This window comes from Protopterus annectens, chromosome 3.part0, assembly GCF_019279795.1.
Source record: "Protopterus annectens isolate FY-2018-M chromosome 3.part0, PAN1.0, whole genome shotgun sequence".
Taxonomy (NCBI): domain Eukaryota; kingdom Metazoa; phylum Chordata; order Ceratodontiformes; family Protopteridae; genus Protopterus; species Protopterus annectens.
Window position 1 is genome coordinate 15421719 of NC_056731.1, and position 20343 is coordinate 15442061.

A 20343-nucleotide genomic window follows, 5' to 3' on the forward strand; every position below is an offset into this window, starting at 1 on the left:
ATGACAGCACAGACCCAGCATTGCTGGGGCTGGTACTGGCACTATGGGAGCGGCTGCGGGTTTGTTGTCATCCGCGACGACTGCCAGCTGCTGATGTTGCAGGCATACATCCACATCGACGCCTCAACCGTCCTGCATTGCCCTGGCTCATGGACATGTAGTTGTGGAACAGATCTAATGTGTCCCCCCAACATCTGTCAATGACCTCGCCGACAGTACGGATAGCAGCCGCTACGTCACGCATAGTGTCATTCATAGCAGTGCGATGTGCTCTAAGCTCCCTCAGACCTTGTCTGATGTACCATTCGATATGTGCCTGTGCCTGCATTACAGCCCGGAACATAGCTGAGGTTGAAAGACCTCTGTGGGCACGTTTGACAGGGGCAGTATGACCACAGATGCTCCCACGAGAACCCCTGGACATCTGCCTGTGTGGTACCATGTCAGGACTCTGGCCATGGCTGCTGTGAGGGGATGCATGTGCCACTGATACCACATTACCCTGATCAATGCCCACTGTATGCTGTCCCTCAGCCAAGGACATTGGTGACAATGGATGTATCGGCAGGATGACTGTGCACATTGATGGGGTTGACTGCTGTGTACTGTCAGTTGGCTGACCAACAACAGACCCTGTCACATCTCCCTGTGCCATTACACATGTATCATCATTATCACTATCCCCAGCAGTGGCTTCAGGTTCCCTGCTGCACGCCAACAGAGCAACATCAGAACCTGTGAGAGGAAGACAGGAAACACATTTTACGATGTGTACACAATGTTACCACAGATGCACACGGGCACATGCACACATGCACATAGGCACATGCACACATGCACACATGCACACGGGCACATGCACACATGCACATATGCACACAGGCACATGCACACATGCACACATGCACATGGGCACATGCACACATGCACATGGGCACATGCACACATGCACACATGCACATGGGCACATGCACACGGGCACATGCACACATGCACATGCACACATGCACACATGCATGGGCACATGCACACATGCACACGCCCACACACACATGCATGCATGCACATGCACACATGCACATGCACATGGGCACATGCACACATGCACACATGCACACATGCACATGCACATGGCACATGCACACATGCACACATGCACATGCACACATGCACATGCACATGGGCACATGCACACATGGGCACATGCACATGGGCACATGCACACATGCACACATGCACATGGGCACATGCACACATGCACACATGCACATGGGCACATGCAGACATGCACACGGGCACATGCACACATGCACACATGCACACATGCACATGGGCACATGCACACATGCACATGCACACATGCACGCATGCACACAGGCACATGCACACATGCACACATGCACATGGGCACATGCACACATGCACATGGGCACAATGCACACATGCACAGGGGCACATGCACACATACACACATGCACAGGGTCACATGCACACATGCGCACATGCGCACATGCACACATGCACATGGGCACATGCACACATGCACATGGGCACATGCACACATGCACATGGGCACATGCACACATGCACACATGCACACATGCACACATGCACACATGCACACATGCACATGGGCACATGCACACATGCACATGGGCACATGCACACATGCACACATGCACATGGGCACATGGGCACATGCACACATGCACACATGCACATGGGCACATGCACACATGCACATGGGCACATGCACACATGCACACGGGCACATGCACACATGCACACATGCACACGGGCACATGCACACATGCACACATGCACACAGGCACATGCACACATGCACACGGGCACATGCACACATGCACATGCACACATGCACACATGCACATGGGCACATGCACACATGCACATGGGCACATGCACACATGCGCACACGGGCACATGCACACATGCACACATGCACATGGGCACATGCACACATGCACACATGCACATGGGCACATGCACACATGCATACATGCACATGGGCACATGCACACATGCACACGGGCACACAGGCACATGCACACATGCACATGGGCACATGCACACATGCACACAGGCACATGCACACATGCACACATGCACACGGGCACATGCACACATGCACACATGCACATGGGCACATGCACACATGCACACATGCACACAGGCACATGCACACATGCACACATGCACACGGGCACATGCACACATGCACATGGGCACATGCACACATGCACACATGCACATGGGGACATGCACACATGCACATGCACACATGCACATGTGCACATGTGTACACATGCACACTCCTCAGTACATGAGATACAAACACACACACACCTGCAATCTAACACATACACAATACTGTTTGAGGGTATTATTACTATTATTATCATTAGTATTAATAGTATTGTTATTACACACTCACCAGCATGGATTGGCTGCCTTGCTGTTACTCCAGAGGGACCTGCACAAATAAGACAGTTATTGTCAGTGGGCACAACTGTGCCATTGATACTGTGAGTATGATACAGTACAGTAGTACAACAGTTGGCTTTCACAGGTGTACTGATGATATTCAGAATATCAATCTTGCACAAGAATTTCCAGGATAACAGCTACACACAAAGTACACATCTCACACATGCATAAACTACCAGTGCAGACAACACTCAACTACAGATATGGCATGTTACCTGCACACTCCATGTCCACATGCTGGGTGGCTCCAACCTCCATCATGACACATGTCTGTGGATGTTGTTGTTGTTGGCCTGGAGTCACAACACTTAGGAGGAGCTCCTCCAGTCTGATGAGGGGGGGTGGATAGGTACCCCACCACCTGTGGCAAGCTGTTGTCTGTGGATATCAGACGCATGCTGATGGACATTTCTAATTAAATCACTGCAGTGATGGCGTACTTGCTCATATGTCCGGTTATGCATGCCTATGTCATTTACCCGACGGACAAGGTCTTGCCACAGTGCAGCCCTCTCCTGCTGGTTCTGGCTGGTCCGGGAAAACAGTGTGGAAAAATCCCGCACCAGGCTCTGGTGTATCTCCTCATCCTCTGCAGCTCAATATTAGGGGTTGCGCTGATGCACCATCACCCTGGAAGGAAAAGAAAAATATGTGAGCAAGTAATATGGCACACATAATACTCTGCTGTACTGATATCACTGAACTGCCATATATAGCATCTGTCTGTCTATCAGGGGATACACATGTAAATTAACACATATCAGTGCTTAACCAACAACTGTGTGACAGTGCCTGCCACACTCCATACAACAAACTAGTATACACCAGCACTTGGCACACTGTTTGAGGTCCAATGCGCAACCTCACACTGGGGGTATGTATCAAGCTAATGGATGGGGAATATTGTCATCCCATGCAATGCATGCAATGCACAGTCACAGTTTCAATGGTAATCCACCCTAGTCTTTGCTGCCATACCCCTACCTACACCGCAGTCATATACAGGAAACCACAGCACAACATATGGCAATGTAGTATGTTTGTATCCCAATAACTGACACATCTTTCTCTGGCCTCACACCAAGGACACACACTACCATGACAGACACAAAGTCATGCTGAGCAATCACACCATTACAGACCTTGCACACAGTCAGTGGCACACTCATTCCACCTCACATAGTTGGTATTGCAATGACTACATGTGTGTGTGCATTGTGTCATAGATAGGTACTATGCTATTGACCCTGGGCCTACGGCAGTATAGTGTTATGCTACCCTGCCCCTTGGGACACATGTAATGTGATTGTACTTGCTCCTGTCACACAGTTACACAGAGGTGACTCATACGGCATATTACCTATCTATAACATTCATCACGGGTATGTCTGACATCTACTAATAAGGAGCCTTGCTTGTTAATGCTGGGTGGTTTAGTCCAGGGTATGGCTTATTTGTGGATAAGAACCTGTACCTCCAGCATGTGCTCTTTACTGCGGTGACAAGGATGAGGGCCATAGGTCATTTAGGCTGGACAGATTGTGAGGTGTTACCATGGCGGTTGGACAACTGGTATGGGTGTGACATAACTCTGCATATCCAGCAGTGGCAACCTCTGTGTAGGTAGTATGAAAGGCACTCTGTGGTTTTGTCAGTCACTCTGCATAGGGAATGTGTTTGAGGGCATTATCACTCTTTGTTAGGTATGTCTGTGTCCTTTTCCCTTGCTGTAGTTGTCATGGGAAGTACATACCGTGTAGGACATTGTGAGGTGTAGAGGGTTACAGTGTCATAAATTTCCCTAGCTGACACACCATTTGTGATGACACGTACCATGTACAGGGATTACAAGACTAGTGTGCCACTGTGAATATCAAAGGGGAGGCTATTGTACACTTGTTTCCCATGTTCCCTTCTGACACATCCAGTAGTAGGCAGGCAACCACCTATGTGGTAGTTAGTGGTTAAAGTGTTTTGGAATGGGGTACGGTACTCCAGTATCCACACTGGTGTTCAGTCCATGCCTTTGTCACCAGGCACATGTTGCAATACATCTGCCCACATGTGCCTCTCTCAGATATATATATATATATATATATATATATATATATATATATATATATATATATATATATATATATATATATATATATATATATATATATACAGAGAGAGAGAGAGATTCATATACATACATATCTATAGACATTCATAGCTGTCTGTATATGTGTATATATCTATAGATATCTATATATGTATGTGTCTATTACATATATATGTATATACATATTCTATCTGTATATGTCTATTTATACATACCTCTCTATCTATGTACACATATATATATATATATATATATATATACACATACACACACTAACATACTTCTAAACATCCATTGCTGTACAACCTACATTGTACATTGTATGTTGTACTACAACCTACATTGATATGTGCACATAGCAACCTTCAACTACATATGTATGTCCAGCCTTCACTAACAGTTGCAGTATGTCCCTTGCCCTATGCACATCTTCATATACATATAGATACAGACTGCTAACACATATGGAGGGTTCACAGTATGTAGATTATTAGATTATGTAGTTTACATTACCTTTGTTTCTGACAGCATTTTTGGATGGCTTGCTGCTGGCTGGCTTGCTGCTGGCTGGCTGGCTGGCTTGCTGCTGGCTGGCTGGCTTGCTGCTGTCTTAATGGCTTTTTTTTTTGGTGTCTATCTCTCTCTCTCTCTGTCTCTCTCTCTCCCTCCAGTTGCTGCAATGATATTATTGGATGTGTGGACTGGGAGTACAGGCTGCTTTTGTAGGTATCTGCACATGTGCATGTGATGGCCTCTGCACCAATTGTTGGCCAGCATTTACTAATTGCATGCAGCCTGCTGTGTGGTAATTGCAGTTCTCACTGTGATTTCAGGACAGTGCTATAAAATGTTAGGTTAGGTAGGCATAGGCCTTTCAGTTTTTCAAGGTGGGGACCATGCTGGTTTGCTGTGGACACTGTTGTGTGAGTCAAAAGGTTGGTATGTCTCTCATATCTAAGGCTGTGTTGTAGCCACTGAAATGCATGTTGTACTGAAACCTGACTGTTGGTTCTTCCAGTTCATTCTTCTCAGTGTGTATGTTAACTCACACCTAATAATGCTAATACTGTTTACATGGGAGAATGTACTTTCCTGTGGGACTTGTGGATTAACTGGTATACAACAGTAGCTTTTGAAATTTCTTGCTATGGCTTCACTATTTAGCCTTTACATTCACTCCTTGAAGGCCTGCTATTTGTCTTTACTGGAATGTGTTGCTATGGCTTTCCTATTTTCCATTTACATTCACTCCTTGTAATGCATGATATATTTCTTTCAGCAGCAATTTCTTATATGTTTGGTGTAGTTTGGTGGCACTGCATGCAGTCTGGTGAGGCCAAGGTGTGGGGTTTGACACATACAAGGGTATCTTATTTTGCTACTGAGCAGTAGTGGGGCCTTGTACTTTGTACTAACAGTTATGAATATCAGGCACATGCAGTGCCTGTAAACTGCTATACTGTCCTTAGTTTATTAGATGGCTACATCCTTTGATATTTCTGGGTTGTACTCCTACATAAGGGTGTGCTTGTGGAAGCAGTTCTACAGCTATTCGCAGAGTGTGTAACAGCAGACAGGCTGATATGCCTGTGTGTTTCTGACACTTGCAGGCCTCAGATACTTTCAGGTATATATTTGAGCAGCCTCAGGGAATGGTACATATCAGTGGGATACACCCGTGATATATTTCAGATATTCTGCAGTTGTGACTGTGGGGTATTTTGAGCATATGTATTACTACACCATTTCTGACATGCAAGTAGTGTCTACTTTAACTTATTGACAGTTGCCATTACGTGGGATTCCCCACCTTTCTGCCTACTGTTAGTACATTTCACAGGGAGTCAGTGGGGCACAGTTAACATTTGTTTGCAAATCAGGGACATCCCTGTAAATCAGTCACAGTTGGGAGGTCTGGCCTCTTACCTATTCAAATATGGTGGTGTTTATCCTGCTCTGATACTCTGTGGAGTTTGCAAGGTGCTACTGTAACATTATTACCTACTAGCATGGCTGTTTCTCTTATCACACTAATGTAATGCAATTCCACAAGAATTGCCAGTAAATATACAAGAAACAAGCTTTGTATAATAGCCTTCCTATATTCCCTTTACATTCAGTCCTTCTATTTCATGATATATTGCTTTCAGCACAAAGTTCTTGTATATCAGTCATGGCTTAGGGGTAAGTCATGCAGACTAGTGCTTCCAAGGTCCTGGGTTCGAGACTGACAGGGGAATTTTATTTTTCTGCTGAGCAGACTACAGGCCTTGTCATTCAGAGTGACTAAGGCACTTTTAAGCAGTTGTAAGCGGGTTTGCGCTGGTTTGCGTGGTGCTCACGCATGCGCATTGCTGCTTAGCTAAGGGCACACAAGCGCACACCCGCTGACTACTGCTTAAAAGTGCTTACTCTCGCTAACACCCACGCTAATTTATTTTAAAGAAAAGAAAATGGGGAGATAGGAAAGTGGTGAAAAAGGGGGCACAAAGAGGGTAGGACAGTAGGAAAACAAGCTCAGGATTTGCAGGAAGGATGTAGGGTAGGCCCATAGCTGCCCATTTTTTTATCAGCAACAGATGTGCTTATGTGTGTAATTTGGTGTGAAATTTGAAACCTTCCACCCCTGAGAGAGGGGTGAGGACAACAAAATATGTTGTACAGCCAATTTTAATTATCAGTTGACATGTCCAGCAGACATGTCTGCAAAATGGGCAGCTATGTATGGGGCATAATATTTTTTTGGGAACAGAGTGCCCTTTTTTTATTTTTTTTTCAGGCGAGAGTGGAATGTGAGGTACAGGAAGTAGGTATATTTGGGGAGGTAGGTTGGGGAGGTTAACAGACAAGACAAACAAGACGCATACAGGGGTGGAGTATGACACATGTGGGGGGAAACACAATTGACGGGGACGGACATTTGGATATCGCGAGCCCATGAGCCTACAGATGGCAACAGTGGAACTGAGATCCCCACCCATGGGCAGTTACCACTGCGCTTTCACTGCCCAGGATGGGGCTGTGCTGGGGGCTGTATAGGATGGGCAGGCACACCCGTGAGTTGCACCACCCGTGCCTCAAGCTGACGTAGGGGTTCAAGCACAGAATGCCTGATCTCGCTACACACCACAGACCGGACACTTTGGAGGGTGAGTGGACGTTCTCCTCTGGCCACGCTTGCAGAGGGGGGACGAGCCACATCCCCTGCAGCGCTTCCACCTGAAGGTGGCACAGGGCCACCGGAGGAGGTTCTGGCCTGGGCACTAGTGCCAGGTGCACTCGCCAGCTGAGGTGGGAGAGGTGGGTCCGCTGGAATCTGCCTTCCCTCTTGTCCTATGTTTAGCAGTATTTTATGACATTTTGGGTTAGTAACAAACAACATCATTCAAAATTAGTTGTAACAGCATGCATCAGTATTCCCATTAACCAAACACCCATGAATTCCAAACATTGAACAGAAAGCATAACACATGCATATTTAGAACAACAGTACACAATCCAACAGCATGCAGCGTTGATTGATGGCAACAGGCCATCAGGTTTGGATATGTGAACAGGGCACATGCATCAATGTACATGCAGATATGTATGAACCAACAGGACAAATGTCCATGGGAATTAATTGTGAATACACATACCCAGTTTGGTGTGGAATGGCATTATTTGTGAAATAGGGTAGGGTGAAGAAATATTACATTAACAACTTAAACTACCTATACATAGGCTGTACATTTCTAGTAGCTGCAGATATATATACCCTACATGTCTTAGTACAGTTTCCTATATGTAACCTTAGGAGTGTTGGTGGTGGGAATATTACTGCTACATTAATATACATTCCATTTTTATTCATACATGTTCATATCTGGCTGTGTTCAGGTACAACATCCTGCTACATTTGATTTATATGGCTCTAGGCAACTGTGGATGTTCAATATTTCATACAACCATACTATCCCCATATTGCAAGGGTACAGCAACATATCCAAATTGTGGGACAGACACATTCCAGGTTCAGTACTTTCTTAAACCCATTTCACTCTTTGGTTGTGGCTATCTCATTCATTTCATAATGTACTGACTGCAGTATAACTTTATTCCAGACTTATTACAGCTTTCTTGGTCGATTCATACCTCTTTCTCACACTCTCACTTGTTTTATTTTTAAAATTCATGATGGTACTGAATTCTAGGCGTTATTAACATTTCTTACTTGTTACAACAATCCTTTCCAACAGACTCACTTATTTCATATGGCACATTTTAAAAGGGGATGTATTTGACACGTCTATCCTCTGTTGATTGTTCACCAGTCATTTTCAGGCTGAAGCAGTTATCTGATATTACAATACAGGTGGAAAATCTCTATTTCACACTTGTTTAATGTTTATTTCTGGATTACAGGTTGCATCACTTATCTAATCATACAGTACTAGCAGAATCTTTCTTCTAGGCTTATTTGAACTTTATTAATATGTGACAACACTGAACTCTTTTACAAGCTGTCTCACTTATATTCTATGAAAATTCCAGCAAAATAATTACTAACCTGCCTGGTGGCACAACCGCACCAGCCTATCAGCATAGGCTCGCTAATTCATAGAACGGACACCTGCAGCTGTGATATAAATGAAGTAATATTGGAACATACATCTCTATAATATAGGCTAAGATAATTTCTTACATATTTAATTACATGGATACTTACTCAGTAGTTGGGCGTTGGGCATTTGCTGGGCCTCCTGGATCCAACGGTTCAGTTGGTCCTGCTTACGTCTCTTCAGGTCCGCATGGTGATGACGGACCTGTTCACCAGTCCTTGGTATGCCTGTGGCACTGGTGAGATCATGTGCCAACTCGTTCCACGCCTCTGCCTTGTATGCACCCCAGTGAACCTGGCCCTGCATGAGTTGAGCCTCATGATCGTAGACTAGGAGCCAAACCATATATTTGGACTCCTCAACACCCAACCTCTGTGCTTGGAAGTGACTGCCCTCTCCTACACCTGCCATCCTGACTGCAAATGGGTTCCACAATCAGTTATGCTGTGTATTCCCGCCTATGGGGCTTATATATGCCGGTTTTCCCGCACTTATCTGTGATTGGCCATTTTGGACATGTATCAGCTTATAAAAACCTGCTTTGTCATGCTTCTATTTCCATTCATTCCTATATGTATATGCTAATACTGCATTTCTCAGTACAACTGTCATGGCTTAGTGGTTTAGTACTTTGACTATGGTGCACAGTATCCTGGGTTTGAGCCTGGCCATTGCTTTTTTTTTATTTTACTACTGTCTAGACAGGCTAGGAGGTGTGTCTGTGTAAAGGCGGTTTTGATACAGCTTGCTCAACGTTGCCCGTTGGTAAGCCAGTTGGCGCGCTGCGCAGCTCCGCGCAAATGGCTTACGCTGGGTAACGCGTTATTTGGCTATGAGCACGCATATTACACTGTGTGAAGTAATAAACAAGATAAGCAACCCCACAAAAGGGCACTGCACCAAAATCAGGAAACACGAAAGGCAACAACTGTAGAACAGAATACCAGGACCAGCAATGAACAACCAGGAGTATTTAATAATGAAACATCCACCGACTAAGCGCTTTCACCTAAAAAGGCATCATCAGAGTCGGTTGGTACTCAACAAATAGCATATATATATAACAATTAAGACAAAATAATTAATGACATCATATTTGAATGCACCAATGAGCCAAAACACTGCTTCAACCTGTTTAAAAAGGCAATACCTGCTTTATAAAAATGAAAGTGAATACAAAGACAAAACCACTAGAAAATAAGCAACAAACATTCTACACATAATTTACCCCCTAACCACAAACCAAATGATCATTATAATAGTTAAAAACATATAAATATATATATCATCTTGTAAACTTTGAATAAATAACATTGTGAACAATGCAATGCATGCAACATATTACAATTTCCCATTTAATTATATACAACTTGCTTTTTGTTTTAAAACTGGCTTGATAGATATATAATCATTAATGTCAGGAAACCTCATGGCATTGAGCCTCACCTGCCATTCAACTTCTAATAGGGCCACCTTGTTACCTACATCACCCCCTTGATCTTCATAGATTCTATCTATAACAAAAAACAAGAATTTTTTGAATACCTTACATTGACAACTGTGTAAAAACAGGGCATTGTGTAGATCTTTATTTTTTATACTACGTATATGCTCACTTATTCGATCACGCAGTCTACATGTGGTCATCCCCACGTAGAATGCATCACATGTAATACATGAAGCAACATAAACTAAATTCTTTGTATTACAATTACACAAGCCCGGGCAGGGTATTGTGCAGTCAAATCCTTTTATAACTAAATGTGTACCCTCACTAATAAACCTACAATGTCTACAATTACCACACTTAGACATTTTTGATTTCCTAACTCTAGGTACTTTCTCCATAATTGTTTTTAAATTTTCACCTTTACTAAACACAATCCTAGGTGTTTTCCCAATAATATCCTTAGTAGCATTATCCAAACAGTGATTCCAAACTTCCCGTACTGCTGCTGCAATTACAGTGGCTTTCTCATTATATTTGAGAATAAGACATGACTTCTCCTTCCCCATACTTTTGTCAATATTTTCCAAATCTATATTACTCGTCATACATACACTACTTCTCAGTATAGGCGAAAAAACAGTATTCCTTTTCCTAACCACTTCCTTTTTCACCTTCAATAATAGTTTAAGTGGATACCCCCTATCCATTAACATACGAGTTTATACATTTCCTGTTTGAATAGGGTTTCGTCACTAATTAGCCTAGATAGCCGTACCATTTGTCCTTTCGCCACCCCTCTTTTTTGATAATGGGGGTGGCAACTGGAATAATGTAAAAGGGAATTGGAATAACTGTCTTTCCTATATAATGTACTAGCCAACCCTTCACCGTCCTTAAAAATAGTCAAATCCAGATAATTCACTTTGTCAACACTACATGCATAGGTAAATTTCAAAAAACTTGTGGAAGAGTTTAGATATTCAACAAACTCATTAACACTACTCTCGTCCCCATCCCACAAGATAAGTAAATCATCAAGAAACCTGTTGTAAAGCACTACTTTCACCCAAAATCTTGATTGAAAAATGCAAGCTCTCTCCCATGCCAATAGTACAAGGTTTGCAAAAACTGGCGCACAACGTGCACCCATGGCTACTCCAGAGCACTGCTGATACATTTCACCTTCAAATTTGATGAAATTATTTTTCAAAATAGTTTCCATCAAATCACATGTGAGGTTGATCTTACTTTTATCGAAACTAGGACTAAGCAATAAACTTTCACGAAACATTTCCATACCCTCACTGTGTGGAATGACCGAAAACAAATTAACAACATCAATTGTTAAAAAACAAAAAGTCCTATTACACTTGCCTATAGCCTTCAGCCTCTCCAGACAGTGCCACGAATCCTTGATGATGTGAACTACATCACTAGTAGTAGTTTTACAAACTTCATCAACAAAGGCTGCAAGGGGCTCAGTCTTGGAGCCCCTAGCTGATACGATTGGCCTAAATTGTAGCCGTTCTAACCCCTTGTGCACCTTTGGTATACCAAAGATGTTTGGGGTAACAGGGTGTTTAACTGAAAGAAAATCAAATTCCGATTCTGTAATCTCACCTTGAAACAAAGCATCTAACAAATACAAGTCAATTCTTCTGTAGGCCACATTCATTTCATTAACCAATACCCTTGTATATGTACTGTAGTCTTCGAGCAAACCCATCATGGATGTAGAATAATCAATTTGATTCATCAAAACCATTCCTCCACCTTTATCTGGTCTCATACATCTAATACTGTTCGATGATCTCAGTTCTTTAAGGACCCCCCTCTCTACAGGGATAAGGTTATCAGAACTAGTGTCCCTCCTACTACATATTCTTCTAACCTCAAACTCCGTAAGTCTTTCCAAAACTGAAATTTCATTGTTACTAGGTGGTATGAATGTACTTTTCCTTCTTACATTAGAACCATGATTGTTACAATTCAATGAAGAAATATCATTTTTGTCATGAAAATACATCTCCAGGTTTAATTTCCTCGTGAACAATTTAATATTAATCAAAACCTGGGATACATCTAGTCTAAAACTTGGTACAAAACTAGTTCCTTTAGTAAACAATTGAAAGTGCACATCCCCTACTACCATATCAGTGTAATTGTAAATAAAAAAACCTTGCTGTTTGATAATTTTACACTCAACACATGAACCTGTCGAGGTAACACTTGTGTAACCAACAATATCTTCGTGTTTGTTACAAATATTGTCACTAACACAAAAAAGTGATACTTGCTCATGTAAATTGCTTGTAACATCAAACTTGTTCACATTACAATCATTAAGTTCAACTAAATGGTTATTGTTGTTACTAATAACAGCATCCTGTAATGCCATGCATTCATTGCAGAAAGCACCCCCCCCCCATTGTTAACACACGTTAAAATATCAGCAGGTTTTGGCTCAACACATACAATATTACAACAATTATTCAAATTAGTGGAAGTCACTAAAACCTCCTCAATTGATAGCCTCTTTGGCTGCCCTCCATGAATCTGTCCACCCTCGTGGATCTCTGATCTTTGTTCCTTAGTCTCTCCGACCTGCGAGGTCCCGGTACCTGCTCCAAAAAAACTTCCTCTTTAAAAACAATATCCTGTAATCCAGTTTTAGCCATCTCAGGTGCACTTGCATTGCCAGAGACCAATCTCACCTGCCCCCCCTCCCCTTGAAAAATTGGTTACCAACACGGTTACGTTGCAATTTGTTACCTGGAGGGTAAGCAGTGTGATTTTGATAATCAATTCTGTCTCTTGTTAACTTCTTTTGTTTCAAGGCCTTATTTTTAGCCACAAATACTTCCAAGTTCCTAAGAACCCTTTGAAATTTTGCCTCATATTGAAAAAATATCAAGTCAGAAGTGATACTATCATGCAATTTACAAATGTCACTCCGCAATGCTGCTAATCTAACCCCATTGTTCTTGATAATGATATCTAACATTTCTAACCCCGTTTTGTCGAACAGGGTTATCAAGTCAGAGAAGGCTCCGCTACCTTCCTCAATGCCCATCGGTAACTTCCACAACCGGAGCCCCTTAGGCACTTGTTATTCACTGTGTGAAGTGTTGCTCAGCTACGGGCACCCATTTTAAGCATGTTAAAGTGCTGCTCAACTCCGGGCACTCATATTACACCTGTTAAACCGCTGCTCACCTGCAAGCAGTCATACTTAGCTTGCTAGAGCGCTGCTCAGCTATGGGCACTTATAACATTTTTTTTTTATTTTATTGTCTTGGATTTCTTCAAAAATACATGGCCCATTTCATTACATTTTACTTAAATTATAGTTTTATATATATATATATATATATATATATATATATATATATATATATATATATATATATATATATATATATATATATACATATATGTCAGGGGATTGTTTCATGTTTATTTAACTAAAAATAGAAAATTATGTTGTGGGGGCTCGAACCGTGACTACCTCCTCTTTGGCCAATGTCTCTACCACTACGCTATTGCTACTTGGCTTAATTTGCATATTTAGATCTTATATGCTTTTCAATAACTGCTAACTGTGGCTGAGCGGAGGGCATACCCGCGCAACCGAGCGCAACTACGGGCAAACATTTTTGAAATTATAAAAAAAAAATTAAACTGTTATTTTTACATTTTACATTACAGTTGGGTTTATAGTCTGTGGGGGCATGTGTGGTGTTGTGTTTCTTGACATTTCCGCGGACTCGCTCGTGGGAGTTTACTTTCAGGACTCTGACTCTTCTGGGGGCGTGTCCCTTTGCAGAACTCACCATTCGGACATGCCCCCTACTTTCCTACACGGACCATGATAGCCTAGGGTGAGATTCAGCATGCCCTAATGCATATGCATGGCATGCTGACGTCATACCGTTTAACTGCAGCCTCCGTGTAAGACATGTTAACTCTTACACGGAGGTTTCGTGAATCCTGCCCTAAATCTCTAAATAAATAAGAACAGAGTGGGACCTAAAGAGTAAAGATATCTGTGAACTTACAGGTGAAAGGTAATCTTATCATATTACACTATTATACAAAAAGGAAATGAATGCATATATATTTATCATGCTAAAAGATATACACATATTGTATAGATCTAACAGAATCTCTGAATTAATTTTTAAAGTACAAGTGTCTATAACTGAAATTTGTTTAACATTCCTGACATGACAAATATCAAAATATTTAAAAAATCCTTTAGCTTATTAAACTACTTCATAAAAATATGTACATTACTGAGGTCAAATAGAATGTCTTGCTACTTCTATGGAGTCAAAAACATTTGCAGTCAATATTGTATTCAAAACTTACAATGTGCTTAATTCAAATCCCAGTTTCCCTTCCTGGGTTCAAACATATTGAAAAAATAAACATATTGAAAAATCTATTTTACCTTCTATCAAAATGGGTGTACTGATTCAGCAATATAACACTTAAATTCCAGTTCTGACTTACGAAATGAGTTATTTCAGGTAGTCCTAGTAAATCTATTAACATACAATATGTAAAAGGCTTCGAAGTTCACATGGCCAAGCTTTAAATTTCAGCTTTCAGATTATTTTGAAATATTTATATTATTTTCTATGTAAATGATATAATGTTTTGTACATTCACATTTCTGACATATGCAGATATATGTAGTGCATGTCTTTCTTATAAGCAGATTATTTAAATATATTTTTCTGTCTTATTTTTCACACTAATATTCTACCTTTTTTCTATATAACTTGTATTGCTAAAATCTTCCATCAAATAGCTATCTAATCAACACTCTATTAGAGATTATAGTATGTGTAATTATTTCTTAACTGGGTCTATACTGAATGTTTGAACATTCAATATTTTGAGTGTCATATGGTCAACACCATATGATCAGATTTTTTAATGTTCAAACGTAACGGAAATCTCCGTACAGTGCGGAATGAGAAGATTTCCATTTTCTGCATTGTAGTGTGACCTTGGAGTTGGTATATTTAAGGGGCGGGGGGTGTTGGGGGCACAGCCCCAATGTGGGGGGTACAGGGGGGCTTGCCCCTGCTTAAAACATTCAGGTAGGTGTTTTGTGTAGTTTATTTTTTAATTAGATATTCAAACTTTTGAAAGTTTGATCTTATGGTGTAGACCATATGACAGTCGAACTTTCAAAAGTTCAATTATCTAATCTAGACCCTTCTTAACTTAGTGGTACTGCTGTTTTATTTATCTTGCATATAAGATAGTTCATTCCTTGTGCATTTGCATGATATCCATAACATTAATTATAGTGTTACAAGCAATCTTGACTCTCTCTCTCTCTCTCTCTCTCTCTATATATATATATATATAAAGAATTCCTGCTTATTTAATTTGAGTGTGTGTTTTTAGCCATTGTGAGCTGCTGTTCTGATCTAGGCTTCACATCCTGACATTAGAATTTGATTACAGCCTGTGAAAATGGTAACTGACAGCACACAGCAGCTGCTAATTTCCTCTGTAGGTTTCTTATTCTTTTTTTTAATTTAAACTGTTCTAATCAGTAACAAACATCTAACTTTAATTATTTACATTAATATGTACAGTTAGAGTGAATAACACTACAACATAAGCTATTAACTTTCATCAAAATATAAGCAAATTATATGTCAGCATCAGCTCAATATAAAACATTACTATAGTTTTTATTTTACCAATTCTTCACTTCCAAGAAAAGAAAAAAACATGTTATTTTGAGTAGATTTCTTACATATATACTTGAAAAAAAGAAAGAAAAAGAAAGTTCCTTTCTGTTTTCACAAATATTAGTGATGAATGTTGACCCAGATTTTCTTCAGAACAGCTCAAAGTGGGAAGCAAGGCAAGCAAGAATCCAGCATTATGACACAACTGGACATTCTTTTGATCTCAAGCTTTCTTTAAATGTTACTTGATTCATAAATGATCTGTGAAAGGAATGTGTTACACAGGAACAAAGAAAATCACCAGCACTTTCACACGTCAAATTAGCACATTACTTAGATATAACATTCAGTTAACCCATCAATGCACATGCTAAGAAAAGTTAAACAAATAAATTTAAATTCTTAACTTATATAGTCTTAAAATTACCAATTCTAGTGTTTATAATTTAATGACATTCTGTTACAGGAAGTATTTGTTTAACATTTATAAATACACTTATAAGTTTAGTTAAAGTAAATGTATTAAGTCTTTCACTGTATATATAGTAAAACAGTAAAACTAACCATTTATATCCTTCATCATGAAAAATGCTTTAGTTTAAAATATAAATACATACTTACATATATTTTGAAGCTTAAAGTCTAGTAAAACTTTTACTTAAAGGGGAAATCTATTGTTTCAGAAAACAAAAGCCCTGAAATCAGAGAATAAAAGTCACTTGTTTTTAAGCTTTTTAATTTTTGAAGCAGTTTTCCAAAAATTTAACTCTCTCTCTGTCTCTTGAGGGTTGTGCTGTTTCACTGGATTTTCTCAGTATTATTAAGGATTTTATTTTGTTAACAAAAGTGGATGCTTCCTCCAGCATGTCAAATATTTTGGTTCTTTCAGAAAGAAATATTTGATCTTTGCAAGAAACACCCAAATGGCTCTAATAGCATTCCTTTTCAGTTCCTTGATCAGTGGTAAACAGGATTTTCCTTTACTCATTACTTTACTGGAATAATCATTGTCAAATCTGACTACATGCTTACCTACTTTAATAGGCAGGCTGGACCTTACAGTTTTTTTAATATTTGATCCTTTTCTAAGTTAGACATAAACTTAACTATAATTAAACATGGTGGTGAGTTTTCCTTCTTCAAAGGTGCCATCAGGGATTGGGTCTATATTACCAGATCGAATGAACATTTGTCAAATACCTAAACATCGAACTGGTAATATCAAAGGCCAAAAACCACGAATGATCCTTTCACGCAGGGAAATAATTCCCTTGGCCTTTATGTGGATTTTGCCCTTTTGTCCAATGTAGAGCGATCTTGGAGTTGGTATATTTAGTTAGGGCCTTGTGGCGGCACAGCTCCCCACATTGGGGGTGTTGGGGTCAAAGCCCTCCCAGTTCATTTGGGTTTAAAAAGTTTTTTTTTTTTTTACGGCCAAGGGAATTCTTTCCCTGCGTGAAAGCAGCTGTTTGCTTTTTTGACTTTCGGTATTACCAGTTCAGTGTTTAGGTATTCAACAACCTAAACGTTTGATCTGGTAATATAGACCCTCAGGGATCTATGTGCCCTTTCAATTCCAAAAGATAAAATTCCATGTAGATTTAATGTTTTATGTAGCCAGGTTGTTAAGAATTTATTATATTGTTTATTATACTTTTCATGTATAGCATAAATTATAATGCTATTTCATCTCAGTCTATTTTCTAAATCATCAACTTTATCTATGAGTCATTTATTTTGTTTTAAAAGAAATTCAGTCTGAGACTCACCTTCAGTTATTCTCCCCTCATGATCATTTAAAGCTTCTTCCATACTGCTGATTTGTGCACTTTGTTGTTTCATAAGAATTTCTAAATGTTTCATCTTCTTTCTGGTCTCTTCTTTTATACTTTCTATTTTGGTATCTAATTTGTCTATTTTTTTTAGTAATTCATCCTATATACTAAATATTATTGACTGCATGTCTATTTTTATGCACAAATCCTGAGTACCATTTCTTGAGTGGATTATGTATGTAATAAGGCACTAGTGATACATTCTATGGAACTACCTCATTCAGTTACAAACATTCAGATGGGTAATAGACAGCAATATCTAGTGTATATAACAACCAGCATTACAGAAGTATATGGAGACTGCCTACTTAAGTACAGCCAGTCAACTAAAACAGCATATGATAATTTATGTGTAATTCCTATTAAGCACAGTCAGTCCTATAAACAGTAGTAGGCAATAAGTATTACCAGAATATGATATGCCAATAAAAGCAGGTTTGTTCAATAAACACAGTACAAAAATTGGAGTTCAGTTAACATAAATACATATACATTTGGTTTGATTGCTAAGGCTAATGAATAAGCACTGAATTCAAGCATAATGATAACATCAATCACGATGGTGCAACTAAGCTGAAACAGAGAAGGCAGTGACATTTTTAAGATCTACTACAATGATGTAGAGGTTACCTTACCTGTTGCAGACTAGTCTTTTCTGCTGCTTACCCAATACAAATTACACTAAGCATAGAAGTGTGCTGAACTGAATAAAACTCTTGTTCATAACCCTCAACCTCCAGAACAGAGAATCAGGGATACAGGAACTTAAAATCAAATACAATCAAGGACATCTAATTAACATAAGATATGCATATTTAAATAAGCATATTTAATGGACATTCCCACACAAGTTCAATTACACATCATTTTAGAGCTTTCTTTTTTATTAAAAAGAGTTGTATATATATATATATATATATATATATATATATATATATATATATATATATATACTGACATGCTCAAAGTAGAGGATTATACATATTTTCACACAACTGTATAAAATTAAAGTAATACATGCACACCCCTCACACCCATGAGTTCCAGTTTTAGGTGTGTAAACATTTGCAAAACTCAAATACATGCTTAAAAATAATAAGGCAATTTGTATTCAGACCATTGCCTACACAGAGTATTTGTTACAGTTTTGCACATGTAATTTCCTCATGATCACATGTCAAACTAAAAGTTATTCAACTTCATCTTGGCAGACAGAGTCAGTTTCTACAACTGATGCTGTGGAATGCTCTTTGTTATAAGCAGCTGTTGCCTTTCTTGCAGCTTCCATCATGTCCTTTGGATGTTTCACAAACATTGTCCTCATTCATCTTTATTGCTAATAGTTTAATGTTTTTGGGTCAAGTGACTGTATGAGCTCAGTTTTTACTTTGTGATCCATGCTATGTGCCAGTTTTCCTTCACTGTTTGAGTACAGAAAGCACAGGGCAGTTTATGATGGTTTTTGAAATGTTGGGAGGTGTTATACTGCAGGGTTACCAAGCATCATGGACTAATACTTTAGAAATTTAGATGTGCCTAATCCATATGGCCATGCAGTCATCTAGTACACAGGAAAATTCATCAATCAGTTGGCACTTGTCTCAGTTTGCAGTTTGTGAACTGCAAAAACTGAGACAAGTGCCAATATCTGTAATAGTAGTAGAAGTAAGCTGTAGTCTCATAGCTGTATCTAATAAGCTGGCCATCTTCTGCAGCAGAGGATCTCTTGCTGAGAAATGCTTTTTTTGAGTAGGACTACAAAGTAAAACTGCTTGGCTGTCTTGAAAAGTTTCTGCTCTACTGTTGTACCCCGATATCATCCATATTGTGTCTCACAGGATATTGCTTACATTCCGAGAATTGAATCAATAATACTTACATTGCCCAGAAACTGCCCAGCAATTGGTGGTTTGAGTACCCTACTAACATATACCTGTAGTACTTTCTGGATGTCATTATGCAAGGTAAGTAATTTGCTTTCCCTGTCTTGCATTTCCACATTGAAGTTCTGCAGTGGTTCAGTGGCATACTGCAGTAACAGAAATGCCAGTTTAATGTCATGGCTCTGCAGACTCTCAGGTATTAGGTCCACTTTAATAGACCATTGTTCATAGGACATGGAGTAGGA